The sequence below is a fragment of the Xyrauchen texanus genome, chromosome 21 (genome assembly GCF_025860055.1).
Source record: "Xyrauchen texanus isolate HMW12.3.18 chromosome 21, RBS_HiC_50CHRs, whole genome shotgun sequence".
Classification (NCBI taxonomy): Eukaryota; Metazoa; Chordata; class Actinopteri; order Cypriniformes; family Catostomidae; genus Xyrauchen; species Xyrauchen texanus.
In genome coordinates, this window is record NC_068296.1 from 43,803,571 (window position 1) to 43,818,756 (window position 15,186).

Below are 15,186 nucleotides of genomic sequence, written 5' to 3' on the forward strand. Positions count from 1 at the left end.
AAAAAAGCCTCAAGGACCCATACTTCTGCCATTATGGATTTTCCTGTACAGTGAAAATTTTGGAAAACCTACAAAACTCTTCTTCTCCTGAACCTCAGCTCCAATTGACTTGGAATTTGGCACACGTGTGTAGTATGTATGTCTTTCCAAGCGTTACTTAGCAAAAATGAATACAATACAAAATGGCTGAAATGGGCGTGTTTATGTAAATGTACACACAAAAGATGATCAAAAATTTTTAAAATCCCATTGATTTACAATGGCTGAGCAAAAGTGCTCCCTCTACTGGACAAATATGGTCCACATGTAAAATCCCATTCACTTACATTGGCTGAGCAAGAGGCTCCCTCTACTGGAGTAACTCTGTCTACCACATGCAGCTCTTCTGTAGCAATCTCTCTAATGAAGCATTTAGGTCTCCTAGTGGGTGGAGCTCAGACTTAGACTACAGAAGACATTTTGCGTCTGCATGGAGGTATGTCAAATCAATTGTGTGTCTTAATGCTTTCCAGTTTGAACATTCAAGCGATTTTACACTATTCAACTCAACAAAGGCAAAACAACTCAAATAAATGTTTTCGAGCAGTTTGTGTGACACAGCGGCGAGCAGCGTCGGCGTCTAGCGTTCGCTGCGCCGATGAGAGTTAAGCTTTCCCTTCTTGCGTTTCAGCGGACAATTTCATACACCAAAATACATGATATATTGGGGTGTCTGCTATATCTCAAGTGAACAAACAGTTGATAAAGAAATGGGGTATCAATATATTGAATTATGAATTATTGAAGGGGTCTAGTGATGCGCTGTGATGTCCTGTTAGATTTTTCTCTATCGAGACAGCGTTAGCGTATCAAAACTTCGAGTATGATGTTGTTTAATTGTCTCTGACAACACGCCAATCCTCGGCGAGATCATTTTTGCTCGCATCTTCCACGAAGGTTTGTTGGTTGTGTACAATGGTTGCCTGCTTGAACATTCAAGCGATTTTACACTATTCAACTCAACAAAGGCAAAACAACTCAAATAAATGTTTTCGAGCAGTTTGTGTGACACAGCGGCGAGCAGCGTCGCGACTAGCGCTTCGCTGCGCCGATGAGAGTTAAGCTTTCACAGCTTCATGCGTTTGAGCGGACAATTTCATACACCAAAATACATGATATATTGGGGTGTCTGTTATGTATCAAGTGAACAAACAGTTGATAAAGAAATTGGGTATCAATATATTTAATTATGAATTATTGTGAACAACACGGATGCGCTGTGGTGTCCTGTTAAGATTTTTCTCTCGAAACAGCGTTAACAGCTTAAACAAAATACTGCGTTATTTTTGCACATACAGATACATTTAATACATCGTCACAAACTATGAAAGTTGTACTTTTATTTGTTGTAAAATAAAGAAAATAAACCGTGTGCTCTTTGTCTAAGCGAATATCTTTCTGAAACCGTCACAAAAACTTACACAAACATGAAACATATGTCTAAAGAAAGTAGGGATGGGCTGATCAATCCTAGCGTATCAAAACTTCCGAGAATGATGTTGTTTAATTGTCTCTGACAACACGCATAAACCAGCGGCGAGATCATTTTGCTCGCATCATCATGAAGGTTTGTCGGTTGTATACAATGTTTGCCTGTTTGAACATTCAAGCGATTTTACACTATTCAACTCAACAAATGTCAAAACAACTCAAATACATGTTTTGCGAGCTGTTTGTGTGACACAGCGAGCAGCGTCGCGTCTAACTCACGCACTCCGATGTCTTTCAGCTGCTGCTTGCGTCTGAGCGGACAATTTCATACAACAGAGTGTCAAAATACATGATATATTGAGGAGTCTGTTATGTCTCAAGTGAACAAACAGTTGAGAAAGAAATCTGGAATAATTATATTTTATTCTGGCATTATTCAGATGGCGTCCTGCTATATTTTTCTCTCGAAACAGCGGAAACAACTTAAACAAAATACTGCGTCATTTTTGCCCATACAGAAACATGCAAGACATCATTACGAACTATGAAATGTGTACTTTTATTTGTGTACACTTACAATAACAACAAAACCTTGTGCTTTTGTAAAATAAATAAACAGGGTGCTCAGTCTCTGTCTTAGCGATTATTTTTCTGAAACCGTCACAAAATTCAAGTGAACAAAATCAACCATTCCACGCAGTCTGTATTTTATCATCTCACAATGAATACAAATGCAACAAGCATGGCACAAAACGAAAATAATGATACTTCTCAGTTCTCAAAAGATTAAACTGAACTGTGCCTTAAGTATCGTATCATGCGATAAAAGCCTCTTAAAGAGACAGTAACAATTTAGCCTTAGATCCTGAACATAGACATTCCCAAGTAATTGAGAAGTACAAATGGTATTATTTTAAGTTTTTTATTTCTCTCTTACCTTGTAAAATGCCACGTTTTTGAATGGCATGTAAACACAATCACTCCATTTTTTCACTGGATCTGTTGCTATTTTAATGATTTAAAAATCAAAGCACTGACCATTTAAAGTGTGAGCTTGTAGGCTACATTTTGAAATAGTTATAAACAGTCACAGCTATACAGTGTTATTATGTGCCTAGATAGTCTTTCAAATAAAATTGCTTGTGATATGCTTATGTAAATCACACAAAAAAACAGAAAAAAAATCTTAGAGAGAAGTGAAAGTGAAAGTAGAGATTTTCAAAGTGATTTTTCATTCAAAGTGATACAATTTCCACGCCATTTGTCTAAATCTTCTGAAACTTGGTGTACATGCCTCATTCCTCATGGGGAACAAAAAAGCCTTAAGGACCCATAACTTTCACCATGATGGATTTTCCCGTACGTTGAAAATTTGCGAAAACCTAAAAATACTCTTCTTCTCCTGAACCGTAGCTCCAATTGACTTGAAATTTGGTACACATTTGTAGAATGGACATCCTTGAAAACATTACTTAGGAAAAATGAATGTGATACAAAATGTCTGAAAGGAGTGTTTATGTAAATGTCCAAATTTTAACAATATATACCTGTCAATAAATCAAATGTAATTTTGACTGATGGTTTTCAAACCTAACATGCTTCAAGATGACATCACTCTGAAGTACTGCATAAAGAATGGCCGACATTAAGCCCCTAGGAAGCTACAGGCCATGTCGAAATTCCCATTTTCTGGTCTAAAATGTTCTAATTTGGTACAATGGTACTACAGGCCAACAGGAACCCACAAACCAAGAATGGCCGACATTAAGCCACTAGGGAGCTAAAGGCCACGCCAAAATTCCGTTTTCTGGTCAAATTTTTTTTAATTTGGTACATTGATACTACAGGCAGACAGGAACCCACAAACCAAGAATGGACAACATTCACCCCTAGGGAGCTACAGGCCATGCCAAAATTCCCATTTTCTGGTCAAAAATGTTCTAATTTGGTACACTGATACTACATGCCAACAGGAACCCACAAACCACGAATGGCCAACATTAAGCCATTAGAGAAGCTACAGGTAATTCCAAAAATCCCATTTTCTGGTCAAACATTTTCTAATTTGGTGTATTGATTCTACAGGCCGACAGGAACCCACAAACCAAGAAAGGCCCACATTAAGCCCCTAGGAGCGCTACAGGCCACTCCAAAATTCCCATTTTCTGGTCAAATATTTTCTAATTTTGTACATTTATACTACAGGCCAACAGGAACCCACAAACCAAGAATGACCAACATTTGCCCATAGGTGGCGCTACAGGCCACGCCCCAAATTTTTTTTCAAAATGATATAATATCCACCCCATTTGTCCAATTCTTCTGAAACTTGGTGTACATGCGCATTTCTCATTGGGAACAAAAAAGCCTCAAGGATCCATAAGGTCGGTATGGATTTTCCTGTACATTGAAAATGTTTTGTTTAGGAATCAGGCGAAGACATGTTTTTTGAATTCCTTAATTGGGAGGGTTTATCCCCAACCATCTACTGATCAATTTTAAATGATTTGCCATTTTGAGGAGGAATCCGCATTGCTGCTTGCAGCTATATTTATTATTATTATTATTATTATTATTCTTCTCCTTGAGCCCCAATAGCTCAAAAGTCACTGGTCAAAAATTTTCTAAATTGGCACATTGATACTCCATGCCAGCGGGTACCCCCAAACCAAGAATGGCCCACATTCAGCCCATAGGTGGCGCTACAGGCCACGCCCAAAAAACAAAATTCAAAGTGATACAATTTCCACGCCATTTGTCCAAATCTTCTGAAATTTGGTGTACATGCCTCATTCCTCATGGGGAACAAAAAAGCCTCAAGAACCCATAACTTCGCCATGATGGATTTTCCCGTACGTTGAAAATTTGCGAAAACCTACAAAACTCTTCTTCTCCTGAACCGTAGCTCCAATTGACTTGAAATTTGGTACACATGTGTAGAATGGACATCCTTGAAAGCGTTACTTAGGAAAAATGAATCACGATACAAAATGGCTGAAAGGGCGTGTTTATGTAAATGTCCAAATTTTAACAATATATACGTGTCAATAAATCAAATGTAATTTTGACTGATGGTTTTCAAACCTAACATGCTTAAAGATGACATCACTCTGAAGTACTGTGCAAAGAATGGCCATGCCAAAATTCCCATTTTCTGGTCAAAAATGTTCTAATTTGGTAAATTAATAGTACAGGCCAACAGGAATCCACAAACCAAGAATGACCGACATACAGCCACTAGGGGCACTACAGGACAAGCCAAAATTCCCATTTTCTGGTCAAAAATGTTCTAATTAGGTACAAGAATAGTACAGGCCAACAGGAATCCACAAACCAAGAATGACCGACATTAAGCCACTAGGGAGCACTACAGGACAAGCCAAAATTCCCATTTTCTGGTCAAAAATTTTCTAATTTGGTACTTTGATACTACAGGCCAACAGGAACCCACATACCAAGTGTGGCCCACATTAAGCCCTTAGAGAGCTACAGGCTACTCCAAAATTTCGTTTTCTGGTCAAAAGCGTTCTAATTTGGTACATTGATACTGCAGGTCAACAGGAACCCTCAAACCAAGAATGGCCAACATTAAGCCCTAGGGAGCACTACAGGCCATGCCGAAATTCCCATTTTCTGGTCAAAAATGTTCTAATTTGGTACATTAATAGTACAGGCCAAAGGAATCCACAAACCAAGAATGACCGACATTCACCACTAGGTGGGCTAGAGGCCAAGCCGAAATTCCCATTTTCTGGTCAAAAAAGTTATAATTTGGTACATTGATACTACAGGCCAACAGGAACCCACAAACCAAGTATGGCCCACATTAAGCCATTAGAGAGCTACAGGCCACTCCCAAAATTTCGTTTTCTGGTCAAAAATTTTCTAATATGGTACATTGATACTACTGGCCAACAGGAACCCACAAACAAAGAATGGCCAACATTAAGCCCTAGGGAGCACTAGAGGCCCTTGAAATTCCCATTTTATGGTCAAAAATGTTCTAATTTGGTACATTGATACTACAGGTCAACAGGAACCCTCAAACCAAGAATGGCCAACATTCACCCCTAGGGAGCTACAGGTAATTCCCAAAAGTCCCATTTTCTGGTCAAATATTTTCTAATTATGTACATTGATACTACAGGCCAACAGGAACCCACAAACCAAGAATGACCCACATTTGCCCATAGGAGGCGCTACAGGCCACGCCCCAAAAAATATTTTCAAAGTGATACCATTTCCACGCCATTTAACCAATTCTTTTGAATCTTGGTGTACATGCCTCATTTCTCATTGGGAACAAAAACGCCTCAAGGATCCATAAGGTATGATGGATTTTCCTGTAGACTGAAAATGTTTAGTTTAGGATTCAGACAGAAATACATGTTTTTGGATTCATCCATTGAGAGGGTTTAACCCCAACCCTCTACTGATCAATTTGAAATGATTTGCCATTTTGAGGAGGAATCCGCATTGCTGCTTGCAGCTATATTTATTATTATTATTATTATTATTATTATTATTCTTCTCCTTGAGCCCCAATAGCTCAAAAAGTCACTGGTCAAAAATTTTCTAAATTGGCACATTGATACTCCATGCCATGGTACCCCCAAACCAAGAATGGTCAACATTCGCCCATAGGTGGCGCTACAGGCCACGCCCAAAAACAAAAATTCAAAGTGATATAATTTCCACCCCATTTGTCCAAATCTTCTGAAACTTTGTAAACATGCCTCATTTCTCATGGGGAACAAAAAAGCCTCAAGGACCCATACTTCTGCCATTATGGATTTTCCTGTACAGTGAAAATTTTGGAAAACCTACAAAACTCTTCTTCTCCTGAACCTCAGCTCCAATTGACTTGGAATTTGGCACACGTGTGTAGTATGTATGTCTTTCCAAGCGTTACTTAGCAAAAATGAATACAATACAAAATGGCTGAAATGGGCGTGTTTATGTAAATGTACACACAAAAGATGATCAAAAATTTTTAAAATCCCATTGATTTACAATGGCTGAGCAAAAGTGCTCCCTCTACTGGACAAATATGGTCCACATGTAAAATCCCATTCACTTACATTGGCTGAGCAAAGAGGCTCCCTCTACTGGAGTAACTCTGTCTACCACATGCAGCTCTTCTGTAGCAATCTCTCTAATGAAGCATTTAGGTCTCCTAGTGGGTGGAGCTCAGACTTAGACTACAGAAGACATTTTGCGTCTGCATGGAGGTATGTCAAATCAATTGTGTGTCTTAATGCTTTCCAGTTTGAACATTCAAGCGATTTTACACTATTCAACTCAACAAAGGCAAAACAACTCAAATAAATGTTTTCGAGCAGTTTGTGTGACACAGCGGCGAGCAGCGTCGCGTCTAGCGTTCACTGCGCCGATGAGAGTTAAGCTTTCCCTTCTTAGCGTTTCAGCGGACAATTTCATACACCAAAATACATGATATATTGGGGTGTCTGCTATATCTCAAGTGAACAAACAGTTGATAAAGAAATGGGGTATCAATATATTGAATTATGAATTATTGAAGGGGTCTAGTGATGCAGCTGTGATGTCCTGTTAGATTTTTCTCTACTCGAGACAGCGTTAGCGTATCAAAACTTCCGAGTATGATGTTGTTTAATTGTCTCTGACAACCACGCAATCCTCGGCGAGATCATTTTTGCTTTCGCATCTTCCACGAAGGTTTGTTGGTTGTGTACAATGGTTGCCTGCTTGAACATTCAAGCGATTTTACACTATTCAACTCAACAAAGGCAAAACAACTCAAATAAATGTTTTCGAGCAGTTTGTGTGACACAGCGGCGAGCAGCGTCGCGACTAGCGCTTCGCTGCGCCGATGAGAGTTAAGCTTTCACAGCTTCATGCGTTTGAGCGGACAATTTCATACACCAAAATACATGATATATTGGGGTGTCTGTTATGTATCAAGTGAACAAACAGTTGATAAAGAAATTGGGTATCAATATATTTAATTATGAATTATTGTGAACAACACGGATGCAGCTGTGGTGTCCTGTTAAGATTTTCTCTCGAAACAGCGTTAACAGCTTAAACAAAATACTGCGTTATTTTTGCACATACAGATACATTTAATACATAGTCACAAACTATGAAAGTTGTACTTTTATTTGTTGTAAAATAAAGAAAATAAACCGTGTGCTCTTTGTCTAAGCGAATATCTTTCTGAAACACGTCACAAAAACTTACACAAACATGAAACATATGTCTAAAGAAAGTAGGGATGGGCTGATCAATCCTAGCGTATCAAAACTTCCGAGAATGATGTTGTTTAATTGTCTCTGACAACACGCAAACCATGGCGAGATCATTTTGCTCGCATCATCATGAAGGTTTGTCGGTTGTATACAATGTTTGCCTGTTTGAACATTCAAGCGATTTTACACTATTCAACTCAACAAATGTCAAAACAACTCAAATACATGTTTGCGAGCTGTTTGTGTGACACAGCGAGCAGCGTCGGCGTCTAACTCACGCACTCCGATGTCTTTACGCTGCTGCTTGCGTCTGAGCGGACAATTTCATACAACAGAGTGTCAAAATACATGATATATTGAGGAGTCTGTTATGTCTCAAGTGAACAAACAGTTGAGAAAGAAATCTGGAATAATTATATTTTATTCTGGCATTATTCAGATGGCGTCCTGCTATATTTTTCTCTCGAAACAGCGGAAACAACTTAAACAAAATACTGCGTCATTTTTGCCCATACAGAAACATGCAAGACATCATTACGAACTATGAAATGTGTACTTTTATTTGTGTACACTTACAATAACAACAAAACCTTGTGCTTTTGTAAAATAAATAAACAGGGTGCTCAGTCTCTGTCTTAGCGATTATTTTTCTGAAACACGTCACAAAATTCAAGTGAACAAAATCAACCATTCCACGCAGTCTGTATTTTATCATCTCACAATGAATACAAATGCAACAAGCATGGCACAAAACGAAAATAATGATACTTCTCAGTTCTCAAAAGATTAAACTGAACTGTGCCTTAAGTATCGTATCATGCGATAAAAGCCTCTTAAAGAGACAGTAACAATTTAGCCTTAGGTCCTGAACATAGACATTCCCAAGTAATTGAGAAGTACAAATGGTATTATTTTAAGTTTTTTTATTTCTCTCTTACCTTGTAAAATGCCACGTTTTTGAATGGCATGTAAACACAATCACTCCATTTTTTCACTGGATCTGTTGCTATTTTAATGATTTAAAAATCAAAGCACTGACCATTTAAAGTGTGAGCTTGTAGGCTACATTTTGAAATAGTTATAAACAGTCACAGCTATACAGTGTTATTATGTGCCTAGATAGTCTTTCAAATAAAATTGCTTGTGATATGCTTATGTAAATCACACAAAAAAACAGAAAAAAAATCTTAAGAGAAGTGAAAGTGAAAGTAGAGATTTTCAAAGTGATTTTTCATTCAAAGTGATACAATTTCCATGCCATTTGTCTAAATCTTCTGAAACTTGGTGTACATGCCTCATTCCTCATGGGGAACAAAAAAGCCTTAAGGACCCATAACTTTCACCATGATGGATTTTCCCGTACGTTGAAAATTTGCGAAAACCTAAAAATACTCTTCTTCTCCTGAACCGTAGCTCAATTGACTTGAAATTTGGTACACATTTGTAGAATGGACATCCTTGAAAACATTACTTAGGAAAAATGAATGTGATACAAAATGTCTGAAAGGAGTGTTTATGTAAATGTCCAAATTTTAACAATATATACCTGTCAATAAATCAAATGTAATTTTGACTGATGGTTTTCAAACCTAACATGCTTCAAGATGACATCACTCTGAAGTACTCGCTAAAGAATGGCCGACATTAAGCCCCTAGGGAGCTACAGGCCATGTCGAAATTCCCATTTTCTGGTCTAAAATGTTCTAATTTGGTACAATGGTACTACAGGCCAACAGGAACCCACAAACCAAGAATGGCCGACATTAAGCCACTAGAGGAGCTAAAGGCCACGCCAAAATTCCGTTTTCTGGTCAAATTTTTTTTAATTTGGTACATTGATACTACAGGCAGACAGGAACCCACAAACCAAGAATGGACAACATTCACCCCTAGAGAGCTACAGGCCATGCCAAAATTCCCATTTTCTGGTCAAAAATGTTCTAATTTGGTACACTGATACTACATGCCAACAGGAACCCACAAACCACGAATGGCCAACATTAAGCCATTAGAAGCTACAGGTAATTCCAAAAATCCCATTTTCTGGTCAAACATTTTCTAATTTGGTGTATTGATTCTACAGGCCGACAGGAACCCACAAACCAAGAAAGGCCCACATTAAGCCCCTAGAGGAGCTACAGACCACTCCAAAATTCCCATTTTCTGGTCAAATATTTTCTAATTTTGTACATTTATACTACAGGCCAACAGGAACCCACAAACCAAGAATGACCAACATTTGCCCATAGGTGGCGCTACAGGCCACGCCCCAAATTTTTTTTCAAAATGATATAATATCCACCCCATTTGTCCAATTCTTCTGAAACTTGGTGTACATGCGCATTTCTCATTGGGAACAAAAAAGCCTCAAGGATCCATAAGGTCGGTATGGATTTTCCTGTACATTGAAAATGTTTTGTTTAGGAATCAGGCGAAGACATGTTTTTTGAATTCCTTAATTGGGAGGGTTTATCCCCAACCATCTACTGATCAATTTTAAATGATTTGCCATTTTGAGGAGGAATCCGCATTGCTGCTTGCAGCTATATTTATATATTATTATTATTATTATTCTTCTCCTTGAGCCCCAATAGCTCAAAAGTCACTGGTCAAAAATTTTCTAAATTGGCACATTGATACTCCATGCCAGCGGGTACCCCCAAACCAAGAATGGCCCACATTCGCCCATAGGTGGCGCTACAGGCCACGCCCAAAAAACAAAATTCAAAGTGATACAATTTCCACGCCATTTGTCCAAATCTTCTGAAATTTGGTGTACATGCCTCATTCCTCATGGGGAACAAAAAGCCTCAAGAACCCATAACTTCCGCCATGATGGATTTTCCCGTGCGTTGAAAATTTGCGAAAACCTACAAAACTCTTCTTCTCCTGAACCGTAGCTCCAATTGACTTGAAATTTGGTACACATGTGTAGAATGGACATCCTTGAAAGCGTTACTTAGGAAAAATGAATACGATACAAAATGGCTGAAAGGAGCGTGTTTATGTAAATGTCCAAATTTTAACAATATATACGTGTCAATAAATCAAATGTAATTTTGACTGATGGTTTTCAAACCTAACATGCTTAAAGATGACATCACTCTGAAGTACTGTGCAAAGAATGGCCATGCCAAAATTCCCATTTTCTGGTCAAAAATGTTCTAATTTGGTAAATTAATAGTACAGGCCAACAGGAATCCACAAACCAAGAATGACCGACATAAGCCACTAGGGGGCACTACAGGACAAGCCAAAATTCCCATTTTCTGGTCAAAAATGTTCTAATTCGGTACAAGAATAGTACAGGCCAACAGGAATCCACAAACCAAGAATGACCGACATTCAGCCACTAGGGAGCACTACAGGACAAGCCAAAATTCCCATTTTCTGGTCAAAAATTTTCTAATTTGGTACTTTGATACTACAGGCCAACAGGAACCCACATACCAAGTGTGGCCCACATTAAGCCCTTAGGGAGCTACAGGCTACTCCAAAATTTCGTTTTCTGGTCAAAAGCGTTCTAATTTGGTACATTGATACTGCAGGTCAACAGGAACCCTCAAACCAAGAATGGCCAACATTAAGCCCCTAGAGAGCACTACAGGCCATGCCGAAATTCCCATTTTCTGGTCAAAAATGTTCTAATTTGGTACATTAATAGTACAGGCCAAAAGGAATCCACAAACCAAGAATGACCGACATTCACCACTAGGTGGCTAGAGGCCAAGCCGAAATTCCCATTTTCTGGTCAAAAAAGTTATAATTTGGTACATTGATACTACAGGCCAACAGGAACCCACAAACCAAGTATGGCCCACATTAAGCCATTAGAGAGCTACAGGCCACTCCCAAAATTTCGTTTTCTGGTCAAAAATTTTCTAATATGGTACATTGATACTACTGGCCAACAGGAACCCACAAACAAAGAATGGCCAACATTAAGCCCCTAGGGGGCACTAGAGGCCACTTGAAATTCCCATTTTATGGTCAAAAATGTTCTAATTTGGTACATTGATACTACAGGTCAACAGGAACCCTCAAACCAAGAATGGCCAACATTCACCCCTAGGAGCGCTACAGGTAATTCCCAAAAGTCCCATTTTCTGGTCAAATATTTTCTAATTATGTACATTGATACTACAGGCCAACAGGAACCCACAAACCAAGAATGACCCACATTTGCCCATAGGAGTGCTACAGGCCACGCCCCAAAAAATATTTTCAAAAGTGATACCATTTCCACGCCATTTAACCAATTCTTTTGAATCTTGGTGTACATGCCTCATTTCTCATTGGGAACAAAAACGCCTCAAGGATCCATAAGGTATGATGGATTTTCCTGTAGACTGAAAATGTTTAGTTTAGGATTCAGACAGAAATACATGTTTTTGGATTCATCCATTGAGAGGGTTTAACCCCAACCCTCTACTGATCAATTTGAAATGATTTGCCATTTTGAGGAGGAATCCGCATTGCTGCTTGCAGCTATATTTATTATTATTATTATTATTATTATTCTCCTTGAGCCCAAATAGCTCAAAAGTCACTGGTCAAAAGTTTTCTAAATTGGCACATTGATACTCCATGCCAGCGGGTACCCCCAAACCAAGAATGGTCAACATTCGCCCATAGGTGGCGCTACAGGCCACGCCCAAAAAACAAATTTTCAAAGTGATACAATTTCCACGCCATTTGTCCAAATCTTCTGAAACTTGGTGTACATGCCTCATTCCTCATGGGGAACAAAAAGCCTCAAGAACCCATAACTTCCGCCATGATGGATTTTCCCGTACGTTGAAAATTTGCGAAAACCTACAAAACTCTTCTTCTCCTGAACCGTAGCTCAATTGACTTGAAATTTGGTACACATGTGTAGAATGGACATCCTTGAAAGCGTTACTTAGGAAAAATGAATCACGATACAAAATGGCTGAAAGGGAGTGTTTATGTAAATGTCCAAATTTTAACAATATATACGTGTCAATAAATCAAATGTAATTTTGACTGATGGTTTTCAAACCTAACATGCTTCAAGATGACATCACTCTGAAGTACTGCATAAAGAATGGCCAACATTAAGCCCCTAGGGAGCGCTACAGGCCATGCCGAAATTCCCATTTTCTGGTCTAAAATGTTCTAATTTGGTACAATGGTACTACAGGCCAACAGGAACCCACAAACCAAGAATGGCCGACATTAGCCACTAGGGAGCGCTAAAGGCCACGCCAAAATTCCCGTTTTCTGGTCAAAAATGTTCTAATTTGGTACATTGATACTACAGGCCAACAGGAACCCACAAACCAAGAATGGCCAACATTCACCCCTAGGAGAGCTACAGGCCATGCCGAAATTCCCATTTTCTGGTCTAAAATGTTCTAATTTGGTACAATGGTACTACAGGCCAACAGGAACCCACAAACCAAGAATGGCCAACATTAAGCCATTAGAGGCTACAGGTAATTCCCAAAGTCCCATTTTCTGGTCAAACATTTTCTAATTTGGTACATTGATTCTACAGGCCAAAGGAACCCACAAACCAAGAATGGCCCACATTAGCCCTAGAGGCTACAGCCACTCCAAAATTCCCATTTTCTGGTCAAATATTTTCTAATTTTGTACATTGATACTACAGGCCAACAGGAACCCACAAACCAAGAATGGCCCACATTCGACCATAGGTGGCGCTACAGGCCACGCCCCAAAAAATATTTTCAAAGTGATACCATTTCCACGCCATTTGTCCAATTCTTCTGAAACTTGGTGTACATGCCTCATTTCTCATTGGGAACAAAAAAGCCTCAAGGATCCATAAGGTCGGTATGGATTTTCCTGTACATTGAAAATGTTTAGTTTAGGATTCAGACAAAGACATGTTTTTTGAATTCCTTAATTGGGAGGGTTTATCCCCAACCATCTACTGATCAATTTTAAATGATTTGCCATTTTGAGGAGGAATCCGCATTGCTGCTTGCAGCTATATTTATATATTATTATTATTATTATTCTTCTCCTTGAGCCCCAATAGCTCAAAAGTCACTGGTCAAAAATTTTCTAAATTGGCACATTGATACTCCATGCCAGCGGGTACCCCCAAACCAAGAATGGCCCACATTCGCCCATAGGTGGCGCTACAGGCCACGCCCAAAAAACAAAATTCAAAGTGATACAATTTCCACGCCATTTGTCCAAATCTTCTGAAATTTGGTGTACATGCCTCATTCCTCATGGGGAACAAAAAGCCTCAAGAACCCATAACTTCCGCCATGATGGATTTTCCCGTACGTTGAAAATTTGCGAAAACCTACAAAACTCTTCTTCTCCTGAACCGTAGCTCCAATTGACTTGAAATTTGGTACACATGTGTAGAATGGACATCCTTGAAAGCGTTACTTAGGAAAAATGAATCACGATACAAAATGGCTGAAAGGAGCGTGTTTATGTAAATGTCCAAATTTTAACAATATATACGTGTCAATAAATCAAATGTAATTTTGACTGATGGTTTTCAAACCTAACATGCTTAAAGATGACATCACTCTGAAGTACTGTGCAAAGAATGGCCATGCCAAAATTCCCATTTTCTGGTCAAAAATGTTCTAATTTGGTAAATTAATAGTACAGGCCAACAGGAATCCACAAACCAAGAATGACCGACATACGCCACTAGGGGCACTACAGGACAAGCCAAAATTCCCATTTTCTGGTCAAAAATGTTCTAATTCGGTACAAGAATAGTACAGGCCAACAGGAATCCACAAACCAAGAATGACCGACATTAAGCCACTAGGGAGCACTACAGGACAAGCCAAAATTCCCATTTTCTGGTCAGAAATTTTCTAATTTGGTACTTTGATACTACAGGCCAACAGGAACCCACATACCAAGTGTGGCCCACATTAAGCCCTTAGGGAGCTACAGGCTACTCCAAAATTTAGTTTTCTGGTCAAAAGCGTTCTAATTTGGTACATTGATACTGCAGGTCAACAGGAACCCTCAAACCAAGAATGGCCAACATTAAGCCCTAGGGAGCACTACAGGCCATGCCAAAATTCCCATTTTCTGGTCAAAAATGTTCTAATTTGGTACATTAATAGTACAGGCCAAAGGAATCCACAAACCAAGAATGACCGACATTCACCACTAGGTGGCGCTAGAGGCCAAGCCGAAATTCCCATTTTCTGGTCAAAAAAGTTATAATTTGGTACATTGATACTACAGGCCAACAGGAACCCACAAACCAAGTATGGCCCACATTAAGCCATTAGAGGAGCTACAGGCCACTCCCAAAATTTCAGTTTTCTGGTCAAAAATTTTCTAATATGGTACATTGATACTACTGGCCAACAGGAACCCACAAACAAAGAATGGCCAACATTCAGCCCCTAGGGAGCACTAGAGGCCACTTGAAATTCCCATTTTATGGTCAAAAATGTTCTAATTTGGTACATTGATACTACAGGTCAACAGGAACCCTCAAACCAAG